This window comes from Dendropsophus ebraccatus, chromosome 1 (genome assembly GCF_027789765.1).
Source record: "Dendropsophus ebraccatus isolate aDenEbr1 chromosome 1, aDenEbr1.pat, whole genome shotgun sequence".
NCBI classification, from domain to species: Eukaryota; Metazoa; Chordata; class Amphibia; order Anura; family Hylidae; genus Dendropsophus; species Dendropsophus ebraccatus.
The window spans coordinates 137456244-137477302 of NC_091454.1; positions in this window are offsets into that span (position 1 = coordinate 137456244).

Genomic DNA, 21059 nt, shown 5'->3' on the forward strand with positions numbered 1-21059 from the left:
TCCTTTAACACACGCATACATTGTACATATCAGGTTTAGGGTATGTTCTCACTACAGGAACGGGCTGCCATTTAACAGCAAAAGGTGGGCATTCTATTGATAACAACAGATAGAATTAATGTTCGTCAACATCAATAGACAGCTTTCATTTCACACTAAAATCTTGCAGTGTCTCATCTTGTAATCGGCTGCTACTTTATAAAAAAAATAGTAGTACTGGCTTCACATAACAGGTAGGTACATTGTATTTATTTACCTTGTTATAATAGTTCAGCTATATATAAATGCATAGGCTACAATAAAAAAGACAGTTTCTACTTTGCAGAAGTCTCATGTATTTGCATACTCCAAGGCAATGCATTTCAAGGTTAACTTATAGAAATGTGTGCTCTGCATAAATATATTTCAGTTATAATGGAGCATAGCACACAATGTGTTTCTAAGTATTAAAACTATTGGTTTATGATATATTTAACCTGCTATTGTTTGGGTTCGAGTCAGAAAACATCAGGCTTTCTGTACCAAACTGTTCTAGACAATTATTGTTTTAATATTTAATGGTAGTCATTATTTGCAGTGCAGCACAAGCAGGGAGGGGTTCACATATAGTTCACCTAACAGATCAGCACAGTGTGTTTAGATTGCAATCCTTCATTGACTAGATTTGAGTAGGCATTAGTTGATAAAAATGACACTTTATATCAGGTCATAATGGTACACTATCTAAAGATACCAAGAAATACAAATCTACAGTATTTATTAGTAAATTATATATCGGCTCATATAACAATAATACCCTTTATTTAAATATTAAAAACATATTTAGCCGTATTTTACATTTCAGAGGTAACATGTACAGACAAAATTAGACATTATATTAGTAACAAACTGTTCAAAAGTCTATAGTAAAAGAGATCACTGGCTCTGCTACCCACACGACTGGGGCTAGTAACAGGCTCTGGTGTAAGTGGGACTGTTCACTGTTGCCACATTGGTGCACCTCATAAATAGTTATAGACTCACGGCAGCATGCGTAAAGGAAGCTGAGGGCATTGACTGTTTATGTGCAACTTCTTTATTCCTGGTAAAATATTAAAAGTCAGCAGGACAGTTTATAGCAGGTGGGGACACCAAGCACTTAACAGCACAGAACGTAGCAGCTGTTTCAGGGCATGTGCACTTCATCAGTCTGATCAGGAGATAATTAGGTGATTGTGGGGTTTTTACTTCTGGAACCCCCACGATCAGCCAGTTATCCCCTATCCATTGAAATGGGGATAACCAACTGATCAGTGGATGTGCCAGTGGTCAGACCCCCACAGATTCTGAAAACCAAGGTGAAATGTGCTCAGGAATAAAGATTGTGCACCACACTTGGACACATGTTATGGTACGTTTTACCTGGAAACCGGTGTGATTAAGCAGTTAACAGTAAACCAACAGTGTTGGCTTATTGTAGTGCTAAGTATGGATTACCTGGGTTAGATGCACAGCACATGATCCAGGGAATCTACCAACAGAAATCTAGGGATGCCGAAACCATTACTGTTTAGTAAGTGAAGCAGGGGACTGTCAAATTTTGACAGGAGACCCTCCTACTTTACTTAGATAGTTTCTATGTTGCTTTACATTATTAGAACCACATAACCATTACTGAAGATGTGCACAGTTTGCTGGTTAAGAACATTACACAGCTTTACGCAAACTGCTTAATAAAGCTGTATATTATAGCCAGCACTGTTGCGACACCAAGATGTTTCACCAACACACCACCTTTAGATCTGGAAAGAAAGAAATATGAAATACAAGAGACCATCGGAAATTTTGTTCTTAAAAATGGTAAACTTCAGTTCTTGCTATTTCTATTTAAGCATTTTTTTTTTTATCTCAGTGTGCCATATTTCAGCCTGCCATGCTAGTTACTTACAGCAGTAAGATAATGAGAAAAGATGAGAAAAGATATAACTTTATGTATGTTCTGTCCATTAAAAATGTAAAAAAAAACCTTCACAACATTGAAAAAGAATTTATAATTTAAGAGCACTTGCTACTGTCACACAGCAGGAACCACTGATTTACCTGATAAACTGGATTTCTCCCATACATAACCACTAAGTTAAAGGGAAAACATATGAAAAGCTATCCCTATAGGTGCCTCTATTTCAAGGTTTTCATCAATACTGCATAGAATCCTGGAGATAGAAAAAATAATGAAAAAAGCTATTCTGCAATGGCACTTGTTATCAACAAAAGCACTTTATAGAGTTTAAATAATTAAAAAAAATTAACTTGACCATTTACAAGTAAAATTTACATAGAAAAAAAAATTAAGCAATTGGAAATAGTCCCAATTCATGGAAATCACATTTCACATTTAAAAGGATAAATGAAAATAAATTAGGGCATAAACATTAGACTGTGTGGCTATGTTCACACAACGTCAAAAATAGAGAAAAGGAGGACGATTTTGATATTTTAAAAACGTCCGCGATTGCCGCGATTTAACTGACTGCAATGGCAATGCTTTGAAGTCATTGGGAAGACGGACGTCCAATGCACACAAGGGGGGAGATTTAGGAAAGGGTGTATATATACATGTGATGTAAACTGCCCAGAGCAACCAATCACAGCTCAGCTTTTAGCACTGGTAAAATATAAGAGGAGCTGTGATTGGTTGCTGTGGGCAGTTTACACCAGGTGTATATTAACACCCTTTCATAAATCTCCCCCAATGTATTGAATAACGGACGTTTTTACCACAGACGTCAAAATAATGAACATGATCATTATTTTCGAACGTCTTTTGAAAACAGCAAACAGTTTTTCTTTCGTCACTGTTCTTTTTCAGTTTTTACTATCAAATTCAATGGACTTTTCAATTAAGCCACACCCAAAGTCCAATTAGTAACCTCAAACTAGAATAATGTACCAACAGCCGTCATTGCACTAAGGGGAGGCCAGGCTGCTAAATGACGTCTGTTATTTTAGACTCAAAATGACGGACGTTATTTTAAACTGAGCTGAAAAAACGTTGTGTGAACATACCCTATATGTTACTGAATTGAAGGTACAGGAGCTCTCATACTAAACAATGCTTCCATACAAATTGTTGCTAAGTCTGTGCCATACTAGCCAAGATGGTGGGAAGGGGATGTGACTGCATATGGGGGAGGCATGACTTCTGCAGTCCACAGGCTGTAGCTGAAATCTACACTGCTCTAACTGATGTAGATTTCTGTTTCATCAGTTTTTTATTAGTAAGATTTTTTTTAACAATATAAACATGGGAGTCCCACAATCCAGACTCATACAGTAACAAATACAAATAGCTTAAGGCAGATGAAAGTAAGGGGGGAGGGGGATGGAAAATGGTTGGGGAGGAAGTATGAAATGCCCAGAGGGGCAAAAACATCCAATTGACAATATTAATTATCAAGAAGTAACAAAAGAAGTAACATAAGAGTATACTTGAGTCACTAACTAACATGTCATATTGTAAATCAATTGTATCGGCATCATATTTAGTAGGAAGCTATACAGTATCTTGATATGTGGATAGGCCTATCCATATTATGTATTTATGTTTTTTTCAAGTCAAGGGTCTAGATATGTTTAAGTATATGCCTTTCCTTGTGGCCTAAGGGTCCGTGGCCCAAAATAGGTTAAAGAGGGGAGGTGGGGGGGGGGGGTAAAGAGGAGCTATGTATAATTGTACGTTAGCCATCTGTGAAGTATGGAGACAATTTCCATGCAGACCATCGTTTGTTGAATCTTTCTATCTTAGAAGATCCCCGAGCAATTATCTGCTCGTATTTATAGGTCATGTTCACTGCGTTTACAAATTCCTGTATTGGAGGAACCTCTGCAGTTTTCCAATAACGTAGGAATACAATTTTTGCTATAATAAATAGATGACATGTCAATGCCCTTTGTGGTTGTGGAATAGTATCTATAGATATGAACAACATTCTTCATAGTAATACCATTTCCTAACAGCAAAGGCCTCTGTTAGCGGGAATGTTTTTTATTTTTTGCTTTTTTAATGGTCGAGGAAGAGTTTAAATTGTTGATCTAAAACCAATGAAAAGTATTGGCATGGTCCCCAAATTTTCTAAATGTCTATGCGATAGCATATCAGTTAGATGCACTGGAAAAACAAGTAAAATTCACAATACCCATTTTGTAACCTCCAGGGCATAATGGATCTGCTGCTAAAATCTTGGTTCCAGATACCACATGATACGTTCAGAGGACTTGTGGAGTTTAGGTCTTAATATATCAAAGCTGTTAGGCAGCACAAAAGGGACCTATGCAACATTAGGTTTTAATCTTGTGGATGATCAGTGTACATTAACTTTATACAGTCTCATTAATTTTTGGTCTCACACATAATGATGGATGTAAACTTCAATTAAAGTCACTGATATACCTGAAAAAGACAAAAAGTTACATAGCAAGAAGATCTTACAAATGTGAAGCATTGTGTGCACAATTTATAGAACACCATCTTTATGTACTGTTAAATAAGTTCTTTGCATTCAATTGTAAATCTGTTTGCTTGTGGCTCAAATAATAAAGTAACAATAATAGTGACATATTTTATAGTTTAGCAATTTAAGTCCACAGTTAGGCAGTGGCCTATAGACCCCAGGCAAATCTATGTTATACATCCAATTTTTGAAACAGCTTGAATGTTTGTGGAGGTAATGTCCAGATGTTTTGCTGATAGAGGAATGTGTATAATTAAAAAAAAGATCATTAAAAACATTATGGCAACATGAGTGGTCCAAAGAAATGCCCCTTGTACTGTTTAGATGCTATGAAATTATATTAATTATGATTCTTCCAAATAGTGAAAATAAATCTACATATGAACTAAAATGGAATTATAAGCCAGTTTTGAGTTGTATTAAAGCACATGGTTGTCATCAGCCATAATTTTACTTAGCTGTAGATTTTTCTTACTTTATGAATATGGGAGAAAATGTCCAGAGGTGTAATTCCAGAGGTTTCCGTAAACCTCACTCAGATGCTCATTACACCAATCCACACTGAGATGAGTATTATAATTATAATTTGCTTGTGAAGTGCAACTGAACCATGATGACAAGTTAAGGGGATTCCTAGTATATTATTTTTGTGATACAGACATACTGTATGTGTTAAAATGTCTGTATCGCATCTGTAAAAGCAGATTTTTTTCTTCAATTTTTTTTTTAAATACAGTTTGAGGCCGGGTTCACACTAAGTGAAACACCGGCCGTTCTGTGACCTGGCCATGTCACAGAATAGCCAGTGTGGGTGAACTTCATTTGTGCTGAATTGGGATGCGGGCGCATCCGTGTGCACCCGCATCCCAATTCACCATAGCTGACAATGGAGGGTGCGTCAGTTTTTCCTGCGGCCACTAGGGATCCCAGCCAGAGTGTATACTAGCCTTATACACTCCGGCCAGGATTCCTTCTGACTGCAGTACAACAAAACTTTTGTAATAATCACGTTAATGTTAATAATGTTGTAAATCGGCAACAATAGCCATGATTATTACAAAAGTTACGTTGTGTGAAGCCTGAATATGTAATTTTAAGGTTATCAAGGGCCACTGCTTCATGAAAAAATGTTATTTGCAGACAAACTTTACATTAAACACTTCAACTTTACTCTCCTTTACATAAAGTGGCATAACAAGGTTAAACAACAATTAAAGACGAGCGAAGCAGCAGGAAATTCGTTTTGCAACCTTCGCGGATTCTCGGTCAAACTTGTTAAGATTTGTGAATTGAATCTTAATTAATTCCTTTAAGAAAAAGCCAAAACTATAGTAGCTACAATACTGGGACTATTACAGAAGGGCAAATTTGTTAAAGCATGATATTGTAAAAGTGTCAAAAATCGGAAAATCACCATTAAATAAAAATGTCAATCAGACAATTTCCGTCATTCCTGTCTTCTGTGTAGCCAAAAAATGAAATTTCTCAAATAAAAAGCCCACGTGTTACCCTTTAAAAAGAGCCCTAAACTGTGCAGATAGTGTATTTGCTCACTGAGATATCCCCAGTTGTTTGGCTCAGAAAAATAAATGAATTTTTCTCCTGGCTGACTGAAAGTGGGCGTGGCCTATCCCTAATCTCCCTTGCTGGGTCCCTCCATTCACTGACCAGCACCTTAGCAGATGGTATCACACACAGTGGGATCAGATACAGAGCCCCAACATACAGTATCACACAGTAAGATTAGATACAGAGCCCCAGCAGATGGTATCACACACAGTGGGATCAGATACAAAGCCCCAACATACAGTATCACACAGTAATATTAGATACAAAGCCCCAGCAGATGGTATCACACACAGTGGGATTAGATACAGTCATCTGCTCTTATTACACTGTAGGATAATGTCAGCCATGGAGGTGGGGGCACCTGCTGCAGACATTTCATAGTGAGTGTTATATGTACTATGGAAGGACTACATCTGTGTTGTGCTGGGACTTGTAGTCCTCCCCTCAGTGACTCACCCACTCTCCCTCATGCAGCACATTGCAGTCATGGCTGGCATGTCCTCCCTGGTTGAATCACTGGGTACTTGTCCCTTTATCCAGCTCCTCCCCTGCGCTGCTCCTCACACAACACCGGGGACATTAGCTCTGCTAAGTGACCTCTGTGAGGGGAGGGGGAGAGTGAAGGAGGTGGGGGAGGAGGGTTTTTTTTTCTGTTTGTGTCAGGGCTGTTATCTGATGCTGCTGTCAGAGTCTGTACAAAGCTGTTACACAGGAAGGATTCCCAGGGAGGGGCGTGTCCAGCAGGATTGCACAAATAACACAGAAGCAGACACAGGGCTCAAAGCACATTCAGCTTCATGTATTTAAAAAACTAATCATTTAAGCTAATTAATGTATATTGAAAAAAATTGTTATCATGGCCTAAGCTAACTAAAACTAAATGGTCAAAATATTTTATAGTTACGCTTTAACAAATCGGCGGGATTTAGCTTTGCAGAACAAAGCAAATTGATAGCGCAATTGGCATCGAATTTTGTTACAATTACAATACTGAGTTACAATACTCAGGTGAGGCATTACATTTTGGTGGTTGCAATGCACAGGCAAATTGGTGCACTGAGGGAGGTAGCCCCAGCCCTTTGCACAAAAACACCTAAACTATTAGTATCCTATAGATTCTAACCTGCTCATAGTTTCCCTTTAAGCAAATATCACCTATTCATCCAGTGGACTAACACTTCACCTAACAGGGCTAATCCCCACCAAGACTGATTATGAATTTAGTCTTTATCTTCTCTGCAACAGCCTACACAAAACACTGAAAATTTACACACAGCTTCTCCTCAGGCCGTGTCATATCTCCTGTCCTTCAGCCTTCTGGCTTCTATATAATGGGCCGCTCCATCCTTCTGTCTATCACTGCTTCTCTTGATGCGCAAGCATATACTGGATTCAATTTCACTAAAAGCTCAGAAGTGGACAGGCCTCAAGCCTATCTGTCTCATAGGTGAGAAAATAGTTCATGTACCAGCTGTTACAGCCACAAAGCTTGGCACCATCACCAAGCATCCTAACCTGCCATCTAGATTAAATATAATGGAGGGATTTAGGCACCTTTTTTAGGTTCATTATTTTAACACCCGTTCTAAAGAACAGACGTTAAAATAACAATACTGGAACACAGCAGGCAGCATTGCATTGAATTCAATGCAATGCCGCCACTGCAGAAAAGAAAGGACAGGACAGAAAAAAAAATGTTTCATAGTTGCTACCCCAAATCTTTAAAAATAGTTGCTACCCCAGTTTTCAAAAATTTTTCATGCATGGTCATTGTCATGGGACTGACTCAAAAGTAAAGGAGCACCTTGTAAATCCTGTGGCCTTATTTTTATTTTGGGTGTTTTTCATCAAAGTGTGTTTGCAAAGGCATTGAGGTGCCAAAACATATAAAATAACAGCCAAAAGGCCTAATTTTCGAAATTTACCCCACAAGGAATATATTTAAGGGGTAGTGAGCTTTTGATCTTCACAAATGTTTTTGAGAATTTATTGGAATTATGCTGTAGAAATTAAAAATGTTTCCAATATTATGTAGTTTCTACTTACATTCTCATAAGGAAAACAGCTGATGCCCCACAAAATGTGTTACTTAATGCATTTTGAGTGTGACGGTACCCAATATTGGGTCATAAACTGATGTTTCAGAATACAATGGGGATCAGACGAGAAGAAGGCATTTTTCATATTTAGCACAGATTTGTAAAAAAAAGTTTTTTGGCACCATGAGCAGTATCAGTACAATGGAAACCCTCCTAGAAGACACGCAAATTTAGGAGCTACACCCCTTAAAGAATTCATCAAGGCATGTGGTGGGCACGAACTCCCAAAATCTGCTGCGGATACATTACGTGTGAAACTAGCCTTAAAATGGATTTATATGCTGCGGATATCTGTGACAGAAAATCTGGGTCTTCAGCATGAGAGGCAGAGCACACACCCCTGAGCTAATATGCCAACCTAACACTGCACAAGCCCAAGCTTTTTAAAATGTAATTTCACAAAACAAAGGGATCTATTTCAGTGGGAGAAGATGTTTGTATTACTTGATTTGTATCAAAATGATTTTTTTATTTTTTATTTTTTTATAGAAAGGAGCTGTTTTTAGAATTTGAAAGGCAGCTTTGGATGTTTCTTTGTCTATTTATTTCAACTGAATGAGTTAATATAATTAAGTAAGACAATTTCTTCTACACAAAACGTAGGAGCTGAGGGTAGGATGTGTGAAGCAGCCAGAGAACAGATCCTTGCTAATTAATTAGGGACCTTTTAACGATCTTTGCGAACAAACAAGTTGTACTTTTCATTATGACTGCATGGCATATGTTGCTCTTCAAGTGACTAAATTGTGGCAAAGTGTTTTCCGCCTTTCATACTTTATGAACTTGTGGGTTCTCTGGTTAAAGCAGCTGGGACTATTTGAGTTTAAGGAGACTTTTTATATACTTTCAAGGTCACCGTCGAATTCACTAAGGAAAATACGTCTTTAACTTTTGAAATTGAAATTAAAGAATAAAGAAAAACATTATATATATATATATATATATATATATATATATATATATATATATATATATATATATATATATATTGTGGGGATGAGTTCAAATGGCAATATAAAAGTCTTTCTTAATATGCAGTTTAGCCAAACAGCAGTCCTTTTATTTCCAGCATAGAAGGTACAGCAAACTAAAACACTAATGGCTTGACTTCAGCAAAACAGAATATAAAGTCCAAGTGGACATCACAAACTCACAAGTCCTTTTCAGTTGCGGGTTCACCCGCTAGGATGAGGAAAGTTGGGATGGCACAGCTTCCAGACACCCACCTGCTTCCCAGCTGACACACTCCAGCACTGCAAGTCCCACAAACTCCAGAGTTGGGACCACCCCCTCGGCTCTGCTGAGCTACTTGGATTCTATCCAGCCACAGAAAACCCGGCCTGGAATACGTGGGAGCAGTCATCCCACCCAGCTCTAAGACTGCTCCAGTGAAAGGCCGGCCCCGATCAGCTGTGAAACAGCCATACTATTCAACAAAAAGTGTCAGTAACCTAGGGTTACCGACCAAAGCTACCAGCTCACTTCACCGAGGCCAGGCACCTCGGTGACACGTATCGGTCATCTACTATGACCCCTTGTACCTTCTCACAATATATATATATATATATATATATATTTTTTTATTTTTTTTTTATATATATATATATATTTCAGTTTACAAATGATCTGAAGGCTGTCATGGAGAGGCTAAACAATTATAAAACATGTATGACATCTGGTAATACTAATATGTCAGAATTTTTCATTGGTAGGAGTATAGGTGCTGAGGCCTCCACCAATTGCAAAAAACAAATGGACATCAGCGCTCAGCTGAGCTCTGTGTTCATTCATGTCTGCTTATTACCACTTGGCTTTGCTTTGAGAGACTTTCTATGGGCACTCTGCGAATCTGTACATTGCTTTCCAAGCAGAGCTGAGCTATCATGAGCACAAATGGGTATAACCCTCAGCTGAGCACTGTGGTCAATTTCTTTTAGTGATAGGTAGAGGTGTCAGTATGCTATTACATCTCAGAAGTTCTTAAAACCTTACAAAAATTGTACCTAAGCTGCATTTTCTCAAATAAAGGCTATGCATATTATAAATAGCTTTCTATAGATATATGAAGACAAAAATATGGAACAATTGTTTGTTTTTTTTATTTTCACTATACGGTCCCACAGACCTAGTTCCACAACAACATTGGCAGCTGGTCTACCATGGGTTTTTTGTGGTGGTGGTTTTCAGTGAACAGCACTACACCTATTAGGTTAGGCATCCACTTAAATGAGGTGGCTAATAAGTGGCAAAAGGATTATACAACATGGTTAAAATGCTGAGAAACAGTAGATCAAAGAATAACTTGTAGATATTTGTGTCATGAAGTACTAAAGTACTTTAGGTCTAATATCCATTTCGTGTATATATATCATCATATGATATGTCATCATACAGTAAATTTGGGTTTCATGCGAACTTGAATACTTGGTATTTGAAAAGATGGATGCTACCTGGGAAACATGGATACAGCCTATGGCTTAGTAGGTGTGAGGGGAAGAAAACATATACCAAAAAAACTAAATTCAGGGGCTGGGAAATGGGTTAAACTTACATCTATGCAGTGGCGTAGCTACCATGAAGGCAGGGAAGGCGACTGCTATGCGGCCCCTGCAGGAAGGGGGCCCGAGGAAGCCTGCCCTGCCTTCATGCTAGGTACCGACCACTGTACCCCCAGGGGTCCAGAGAGGAAGAGGGACCCCCACTGCACTGTTCAGCCCCCTCACTGTAGTGCCGGGTGAGCGGGCTGAACAGAGGAGCAGGACCTGCCAGGTCCTGCACGGCACAGGAGAGGAGTAAAGGACCATTGGGTCACATGACCCAAAGGTCCTGAATACTTCTATGTGAAGATCAGCCCGGACTACAGGAGGAGGAGGAGGAGGGGGGGGGGAGCCTGGGAGCTGTAAGTGCTGTGTATTTGTGTCAGTGAGTGTATATATGTGTCTGTGGGTATATGTATATGTCAGTGTGTGTATATATGTATATGTGGGTATATTTATATGTCAGTGTCTGTATATATGTATCTCTGTATATATTTATATGTCAGTATGTGTATGTATCTGGGGCTATATGTGTATTTGTATGTCAGCAATGTCTGTAGCACTGGTGTATATGTGTGTGTTTGTGTATGTCAGTTGTGTCTCAAGTGATTGACAGGTTTGCTCCCAAAGATGTTCTGCAGCAGCTTCTATTAATGCTGGGTTCTAATAAAAGAATCCACCATTAATATCTGCTGCATTTTCTTTTATTTCTGGTTGAGTATTTCTTACCACACTGAGATGTGTACACTGTGTACAGTCTACTCATGGTGTATACATCTGCACTAGTGTCATCACATTCTAGTGTAAATGTGTGTATGTCAGTGGCATATCTGTATATATGTTAATGGTGCCTCTGTGTGTGTATATGTGTGTCATTGTCTGTTTTTGGCGTGGGAAGCGGGGCTAAAGGTTCATGGGGCCCCGTACAGTTTTTTGCTATGGGGCCCCATGAATCCTAGCTACGCCCCTGCATCTATGGCATATATGTGCACAAACTGAAAATACACAGTGAAGATAATAAATCTAGTCTGAAGTTAGGAAGCACCAAACCTTGTCAAGGAAATAAAAGGAATCAAGGAAAACAAAATGAAAGTCGGAACTTGGAAAGTAAAAAAAAAAAAAAAAGCTACACTAAAGGAAGATAAGACAAGCATGCAACAACTGTAGCAGGGATCATTAAATTAAAATTAAATTAACTCATTCAATTAGAATATTTAAACTGCTATTTGAACCATGAGAAAGAACGAATACTAAGCACAGCCATCTAGGTCCAAAACAATGTTACATGACTTTTATTATATAGAATGTGAGCAATAAAATGATGTAGTTTTAATTTAAAGCAGAGTAATTGAATATTACAGGCTTACAAGGTAACAACAGATTATATGAAATTTTCACTATTATTACATTCTACAAGCAACCTTTTGTTTCTCCTGTCATTAGATGTAACTTACTAAAAAGACCATATGCTCTGCCGGCAATGGGAGAGCTCAGTCATATTACTGAAGGTACAGCTCACAGCAGCTTCTGAAGCAGATCATGAACTTCTAATTTGCTGAAAAAATAAGTTTTCATGAACAAGCATGAAGAATGTAAAGAAAGTTGTTGTATGGGACCACAAAGGAGAGCTTATTTTACATCCGTGGCCTAGCAAACATGCTCTGGCTCCACAACTACTAAAGCGACTTATTTGCTGAAACAAACAACTCCAAAACGGCACTTTGGGCTTGAGAGAATTTGGGGAACATCAGAAAAAAGGTGCAGGCACTCTCCTAAGCCCAAGAAATGGTTAATATATATTTTTGCTGAAAAGCAGACTTCTTTAAAGATGACAACAGCCCAGGCCCCTAGCCTTGACTTCACTCACAGCCGCACACACTGTAGGTCCTCAGCTTTCTCCACTGCCTCCTAGCCACTCAAATTTGGACTCTGCTCTCCATCAAACTGCCTAGACAGGGATCAATACAGACACCTTTTCCTTTCTATTGCCAAATGTGAGTCACAGTGTAGACTACAGACCCTAAGCCATGACTCTGATGATTCTGATGATTCTGATCATGCTCTGTGTGCTGATTTCACACAGAGCATTCAGGCTAAATCTCCCTTGACAAGCCCAGCAAAGAGACAACCCACACCTCCTGCCTGCTTGAGATTTTTAACTTTGTTGGAACTTCTCCTTTAATCACAATTGAACATCTCAGAAAAATCTGAAAATGGCCCCAAATAAAATATGACAGAACTAGAGATGAGCGAACTGGGTTCGGGTCCGAGTCCATCCGAACCCGAACGATCGGCATTTGATTAGTGGCGGCTGCTGAACTTGGATAAAGCTCTAAGGTTGTCTGGAAAACATGGATACAGCCAATCACTATATCCATGTTTTCTACAAAGCCTTAGGGCTTTATCCAACTTCAGCAGCCACCGCTAATCAAATGACGAAAGTTCGGGTTCGGATGGGCTTGAGCATGATTGAGGTTCGCTCATCTCTAGACAGAACCTAAGTGGATCTGAACAAAGGAATGGCTGAAAATACCCCAATTAAGGTGTGTAAACCATCATAGCCAAGAAGATTGGAGGCCATAATGGCTTCCAAAGCATATGAATTAATATGTTGATGCAATATTTTAGTTTTTTCCTTCTCAAATAATTAGCTCATTTATTTATGTATTTATTTTTTTTGCTCAAGGCGACAGCATAACAAAATGTAAAAGAAAATAAAAGAAAAGATTTTCTGACTTTCTGAATGCACTAGCCATACGTCATATATCATATACACATTTTTCTGTTTGAAGTTTGAAACTTCTTAATAATTTATACAGCTAATAAATAATACTAGAAGAAAATATTATCACCATACATAATACCATTATACTGTTACTGACCAAATCCAGTATACCAAGATCAACATTACCAATAATACCAGCAAACAAGGGGCATATAATGCGGCTATACTATAACAATCACACAGTGACAGTCACTTATACCACCATATTGTTAGTGAACAAAAAAACTGTAAATCAAGAGCAACACTGCCAATAATACCATTATACAAAGAATAGGTAATACCGACACATTATAACCAAATAGTACAAACAACATAATGTCTGAAGATTATCTCCCTATTGTCATTGAACAAAACACCCTATAGACAGATCAGTACTATCCCCCATACAGCCACCATATAGTGGTAGATACATAGACTGTGCATAATATATAAGTGATTACATCCAGTGACTCATATGGGGTTTCTTCTTTGACTTTATGCATTCTCTATTATTTACTGCTTCATCCGGCCCAGACCGTCATGAAGACTTTTCCCATCCATAATTATTCTGAATGTGTTGGACAAACATTTTAGGCTCTGCACTTTTACAACATCATCTTCACATTTTGCCCACCCAACTACAGTAGTACTACAGTACAGTATTGTATTGTACATCTACTATACAGTAATTTCCCTCTTTGTAGGTATGTGGTTGTCCTTTTAGGTATGTCCCCCATTAGGTACTTGCTCCAGAAGGGACTTGCCACCCCACTAGGTTGTCAAGTCCCCCTCCCCAGTAGGTAGATAATGGGTGCCCCTAGTAGGTAAATGGGGAACCCATTGAACCAAGTGTGCCGCCAGGGCTGGTGTCAGCACCCGGCTTATCTGGGCAAGTGTCGGGGCCCACAGCCTCCCTAGGGGCCCAGTCCCACCAGGGTTGCTTTCATTCTTCACTGAAACTGGCTGGATGTAGGGAACATTCACCTCCCTGCCCGGCCAGTGTCTCCTCCATGTTGCAGATCACCCTGATCTGCACTCCCTGCATCTTTCTGCCCTGGCCCAGACCTGATTAGAGGCCAGAGCAGAAGAACAGCTCAGCTCCCGGGCCAGGAGACTGGTGGATGTACAACTCCAATCATGCACTGCTAGCAGGACTTGATGGGAGTTGTAGTTTGATAACAACTGAAGAGTCACTTGTTGGGAAACTGTGATTTGTGGGGCTGTATATTTAGTGTGGTGTCTCCTAACATATAACTTTCCAATTGCAGAAAAACTAAAACTCCCACCATGTACTGCTAGCAGGACATGATGGAAGTTGTAGTTTGACAACAGCTGAAAAGCCACTGATTGGGAAACAAAGATTTAGCAGGAGAGTTTATTTAGTGCAGTGTTCTCCAACATGTGACTTTCCAGTTGCTGCAAAACTATAACTTCCATCATCCTCTGCTGGCAGGACATGATGGGAGTTGTAGTTTGGCAACAACTGTTGAGCCGATGGTTGGGAAACACTGATTTAGGGTATACTCACACGGGCGGGCTCGCAGCGAGATTCTCACTGCGAGCCCGGCAGGTCCTGGAAGTTCCCATACACTACATACTTGCTGCGGTCTAAATGACCGCAGCGAGTATGTAATTATACCGCCCTTAACCCCTTCTGCTCCCCCGCTGTGTATATACTTTACCTGTCCTCGCTGCACGGGACCGGCGTCCTGCTCTCCCGCCCGGCCAATCAGTGGCTGCGGCTGGGCAACACACTGATTGGCCGGACAGGAGAGCAGGACGCCGGACCCGTGCAGCGAGGACAGGTAAAGTATATACACAGCGGGGGAGCAGAAGGGGTTAAGGGCGGTATAATTACATACTCGCTGCGGTCGTTTAGACCGCAGCAAGTATGTAGTGTATGGGAACTGCCAGGACCTGCCGGGCTCGCAGCGAGAATCTCGCTGCGAGCCCGCCCGTGTGAATATACCCTTATGGGGACGATGGCACAATTTATCTAGATGGGAAGTGGCACAGTTTATTGGGGGAGGGGCAGTGGCACAGATTATTGGGGGCAGTGAGAGTTTATTGTGGGGAGGGGGAGCAGTGGCACAGATTATTGGGGGGCAGTGAGAGATTATTGTGGGGAGGGGGAGCAGTGGCACAGTTCATAAAGGCAAAGTTCTTTTTGCACAAAGAGAGGACCACCTTACTACAGATTGAAGCCCAAAGGGGCTCGCCTACAGATAAAGGGGCAGAAAGGAGGCCTGACTATAGATATGCACAGTAAGAGGGGGCACAGCTACGGATAGGGGTAAAAAGAGGGGACTCGAGTACAGATGGGATCCTAACCACAGAATAAGGCATAAAGAAAGGACATAACTTTAAAGGCACAAAGAGGGTCCTGTTACTGTTGGGAAGTTGTATAGAGGAAGGTGTTAAAGTGCCTTAGATGTTTGTGGGGCATCTATAAGAGGGCTACACAGAGGGGGACCAACTGTTTTACTCTCACCCCATGAGTGGTCCACAAAGGGGCCTGCTGAGGCTCCATTGCCCAAGGGCCAACAAAACCCTGGAGCCGACCCTGTGTGCCGCATTGATTACCGGTGGCTGAAGAAGGTGGTTGCAGCCCTAGGGACTCCTGGAAAACATGGATACTGCCTATGATAATCAAATGCCACATGCTTGGGTTTGCAAGATCATTTATTGCTAATTTTTTGAAAATACCAGAAAAAAAAAATATATATATATTTATATATATATATATATATATATATATATATATATTATTTTTTTTTTATTTTTTTTTACCTTGGGCTATTTCTTACCAGTTCTCAATTCACAACAGACAACCAGTTAGACATGAGGGAACTTTGAGCTTGCTCAAGCTCATCCAAACCCGAGCAAGCTCAAGGTTCGTTCGTCTCTAATTATGAACAGAACTGATTTTGAAAATACCAAGTACAATAAGAGAAACAAATATAAAATAGATGATTTTTTATGTTTTTAAGTTTACCTTGAATGTTTATTGGGCATATTCCTACCAGTTCCCAACACACAACAGACAGCTAATTTTACTGCAGAAATAATCAACTTCACCTTCTTGCCCTGTGTTTAGAATATAAGCAACATTATTACAATTGTTGTATGAAATATTCTGTATAAATAAGCCAACAGCTACCAAACAAAGACAATACATTTATCAACAAACAAAGCACAGAACATCAACCGAAATACCAGATTATTTAAATCCACATGCACAAACTTCTCAGTCAAATATGTTTTTATTGAATTACTGCTGCTAAACTCTACCTAATTGTGTCAACAAATATGTTACATCTCATACAGCTATTCCAGTATATTTTTTGCAATCTAGATTAAAGAGGTTATCTAGCGCTACAAAAACATGGCCACTTTCCCCCTACTGTTGTCTCCAGTTTAGGGGGGTTTTGAAACTCAGTTGCATTGAAGTAAATGAAGCTTAATTGCAAACTGCACCTGAACTGGAGACAACAGTAGAGGGAAAAGTGGCCATGTTTTTGTAGCGCTGGATAACCCCTTTAAATACTTATGCATAAAAATACATATATGAAAACCCAGTTATGAAGAATTCTTACTAACATGGCTGGACCTCTCTGTAACGCCAGGAGTAGAGGATCCTCTGTACCATCACTAGCGATGGCATAAACCGCACCAGGGAGCAGAGTCTAAGGGGCCGCTGGTTTTCACCAGAGCCCGCCACAAGGCGGGATGGGCTTGCTGCGGCAGGCGACCCCCAGGTCGCTACCCCTGGCTTGGTTGCTAGTGACGGCGGGCGAGGTGTGGCAGGAGCAGTAGGCAGGAGATAGTGCAGGCAGTGGTCGATAGGCGTAACCGCAGGTGACAGGTAGTGCACAGGAACAATGGACTAGGCAGCGGGCAGGAACTAAGGACAGGGACAGCGGACAGGAACAACAGGGAGCTGGGCCAAGCGCTATGGGAAGCATGTAGAGGCTCCAACACGAGGGACAGGGCATCAGACATCATCTGAGACGGCTTGAGGAGAAGTAAACGTGGATTTACTGGAGAATCGGTTGAGGACCACCGGCTTTAAGAGGGAGACGTGGAAGGAGTTCGGGATCCGCATAGTAGGGGGTAGACGGAGTTTGTAGGTGACTGGGTTGATGCGTTTTAGCACAGAAAAAGGTCAGAGGAATCGAGGCCCCAACTTGTAGCTGGGAATCTTGAGCTGGACATATTTGGCCGAAAGCCAAACATTGTCACCAAGAGAAAAGTTTGTTGCAGGTCTTTTCCTCTTATCCGCCTGGACCTTCATGCAGTCGGAAGCATTGAGCAAGGACTGACGCGTCTGTCCCCAGATGGACTGAAGGTCTGACACCAGTTCTTCGACGGCTGGAACCTCGGAGGACAAGGAGAGAGGTAGAGGAGGACGAGGGTGACGACCATAGACCACATAGAAGGGTGACTTGCCTGTGGAACTCGAGTCTAGATGGTTGTATGAAAATTCTGCCCATGGAAGCAGACTGGACCAGTTGTCCTGGCGAGCAGAGACAAAGTGTCGTAGATAATTGCCATTTGGAGTTGTAAACAGAGAGCACGCCAGAATCTGGAGACGAATTGTGAGCCTCTGTCTGACATGATATGAAGAGGGAGACCATGTAGGCGGAAGATATGCTGAAAGAACAACTGGGCCAGACGAGGAGCGGATGGTAGTCCAGGAAGAGCCACAAAGTGAGACATTTTTGAGAAGCGGTCTGTAACTACCCAAATAACAGTGTTACCCGCAGATGGTGGCAAGTCTGTGACAAAGTCCATGCCAATATGGCACCAGGGATGGTCTGGAATTGGCAAGGGCTGTAGTAGGCCAGCAGGTCTTAGACGGGTGGACTTGTTCCTGGCACAGATGGTACAGGAAGCCACAAGGTCCTTGACATCTTGGAGTAGGCTGGACCACCAGTAGTGGCGGGAGATCAGTTGCCCGGTCTTTTGGGCTCCTGGATGCCCGGCCACCAAAGAGGAATGTCCGCACTTCAAAATCCTTCTCCGAAGTGCAGGGCGTACATAGGCCTTCCCAGGGGGTACTCTCCAAAGAGCCGAGGTGGCGACTGGCATAAGACGATCGGGAGGTATGATGTGGCGAGGGGAGTCCTCTTGCCCCATGACATCAGATGCTCGGGAGAGAGCATCGGCCTTGACGTTCTTCTCAGCCGGACGAAAATGGATAATGAAGTTGAAACGTGAAAAGAAAAATGACCACCTGGCCTGCCGGGGATTGAGACGTTGTTGTGGTTTGTGTAGATGTTAACCGGATGCCTGGCTCCCTCTAGAAGATGACGACACTCCTCCAGGGCCAACTTGATCGCCAAAATTTCTCTGTCTCCAATAGTGTAGTTCCTCTCAGCAGGGGAGAAAGTCTTTGAGAAGAACCCGCAGGTTCTTGTCTTACCAGACGCGTCCTTTTGTGAAAGGACGGCTCCAGCGCCCACTGAAGATGCATCGACCTCAAGAGAAAAGGCTTTAGTGGCATCCGGAGGCGGACTAGAGCAGGAGCAGAGGCAAAGGCAGACTTTAAGCTAGAGAATGCTTGCTCAGCCTCGGGCGGCCAATGCCTGGGGTCCGCCTTCTTCTTAGTGAGAGCCACAATGGGTGCGACCAGAGTAGAGAAATGTGGGATGAACTGCCGATAGTAGTTGGCAAATCCTAGGAGGCGCTGGATAGCTCTGAGACCCACAGGGAGTGGCAACTGAAGAACGGCCGAGAGTTTGGCTGAATCCATCAGTAGACCCCGGTTAGAGACTATGTACCCAAGGAAGGGAAGGCTGCGCTGATAGAAGACGCACTTCTCCAGCTTGGCGTACAAATGGTTGGCCCGTAGGCGTCGTAGAACCTGACGTACTTGTGTCACATGGGTCTGCAGGTCAGGGGAGAAGACCAGGATGTCGTCTAGATAGACGATGACACAGATGTAGAGAAGGTCTCGGAATATGTCGTTGACGAATTCCTGGAAGACCACTGGGGCATTGCATAGGCCGAATGGCATGACCAGATATTCGTAGTGCCCATCCCTGGTGTTAAAGGCGGTCTTCCATTCGTCACCTTCACGAATTCGGATCAAATTATACGCTCCCCTGAGATCCAGCTTGGTGAAGACCCGGGCTCCACGGAGACGGACGAATAGTTCAGGAATGAGCGGAAGAGGATACCGGTTCTTGACAGTCACCTTATTTAGGCCCCAATAATCAATGCATGGGCGGAGAGAACCGTCCTTCTTCTGCACAAAGAAGAACCCTGCGCCCGCTGGGGACGAGGATTTGCGGATAAAACCCTTCAATAAGTTCTCCCGGATATAGGAGGACATGGCCTCAGTCTCGGGTACGGAGGGTACACCCGACCACGTGGTGGAGAAGTTCCAGGGAGGAGGTCTGTTGGACAGTCGTACGCTCGGTGAGGGGGTAAAGAGTCCGCCTCCTTGGCAGAGAAGACGTCAGCCAAGTCTTGGTATTCCGCCGGTAGGCCAGATAGAGGCTTGACGTAGTCAGGTGACGTCACAGAACACTTGGGCTTAGGAGACTTCAGACACCAATTAGAACAGTCCGGTCCCCAAGAGAGAATCTCACCGGTTCTCCAGTTTAACTTAGGGGTATGTAATTGCAGCCAAGGGAGACTCAGCAGGATGTCGGAAGAGGATTGGTGCAAGACGTAGAAGGAGATCTTCTCCTGATGTAAAGCGCCCACCTGGAGGACTAGAGGTACAGTCTGGTAGAGCACGACATCGGTAAGAGTCTCGCCCGTGACCGAGGAGATAGTCAGGGATCGGGCTAGCTGAGTCACGGGTAGCCGCCATCTTTGGACCAACGTAGCTGCAATAAAACTGCCGGCAGAGCCAGAGTCGATAAAGGCAGTAGTCTGGTGAGTTTGTCCTGATGGCGTCTGGATGGAAACTGGCATGGACAGCCGTGGAGAGGCATTCACACCTAGGGAGGCCTCTCCCACCAGACCTAGGTGCGAGCGTTTCCCGGACGCTGAGGATGTTGGGGAAATCTCTGCCGGTGGTGATTAGAGCCACCGCAATAGAGGCAGAGATTCAACTGCAGACGACGAGTTCTCTCATCAGGTGTCAGGCGAGTTCGTTCCACCTGCATGGGAACCTCAGGAGTCGGCTGGGGCACTGGAGCAACGGGATTCTATAAAACCGGTGCCAGCTGGTGATGGCGACGGAGCAGGCTTAGTCACCGTTCTTGCCGGACCTCCTTATCTCTCTAGGAAAACCGGTTGTCGAATGAGATCGTTCAAGGAGGTAGGGAGGTCCCGGGCGGAGAGCACGTCTTTCACCCGACTAGACAAGCCTTTCTTGAAGGTGGCAACTAGAGTGGCCTTATTCCAGTCTAACTCCGCTGCCAGGCTGCGGAATCGGATGGCGTAGTCGCCAACAGAGGAACTCCCTTGTGAGAGGTTGAGGAGAGCCATCTCTGCCGAAGATGCACGGCCATGTTCCTCAAAGACGGAGCGAAACTCGGCCAGGAATGTTCGGAGATTGGCAGCAACCGGTCATCTCGGTCCCACAACGGGGTGGCCCAAGCCAGGGCCCTCCCCTCCAGTAGGCTAATGATGAAAGCCACTT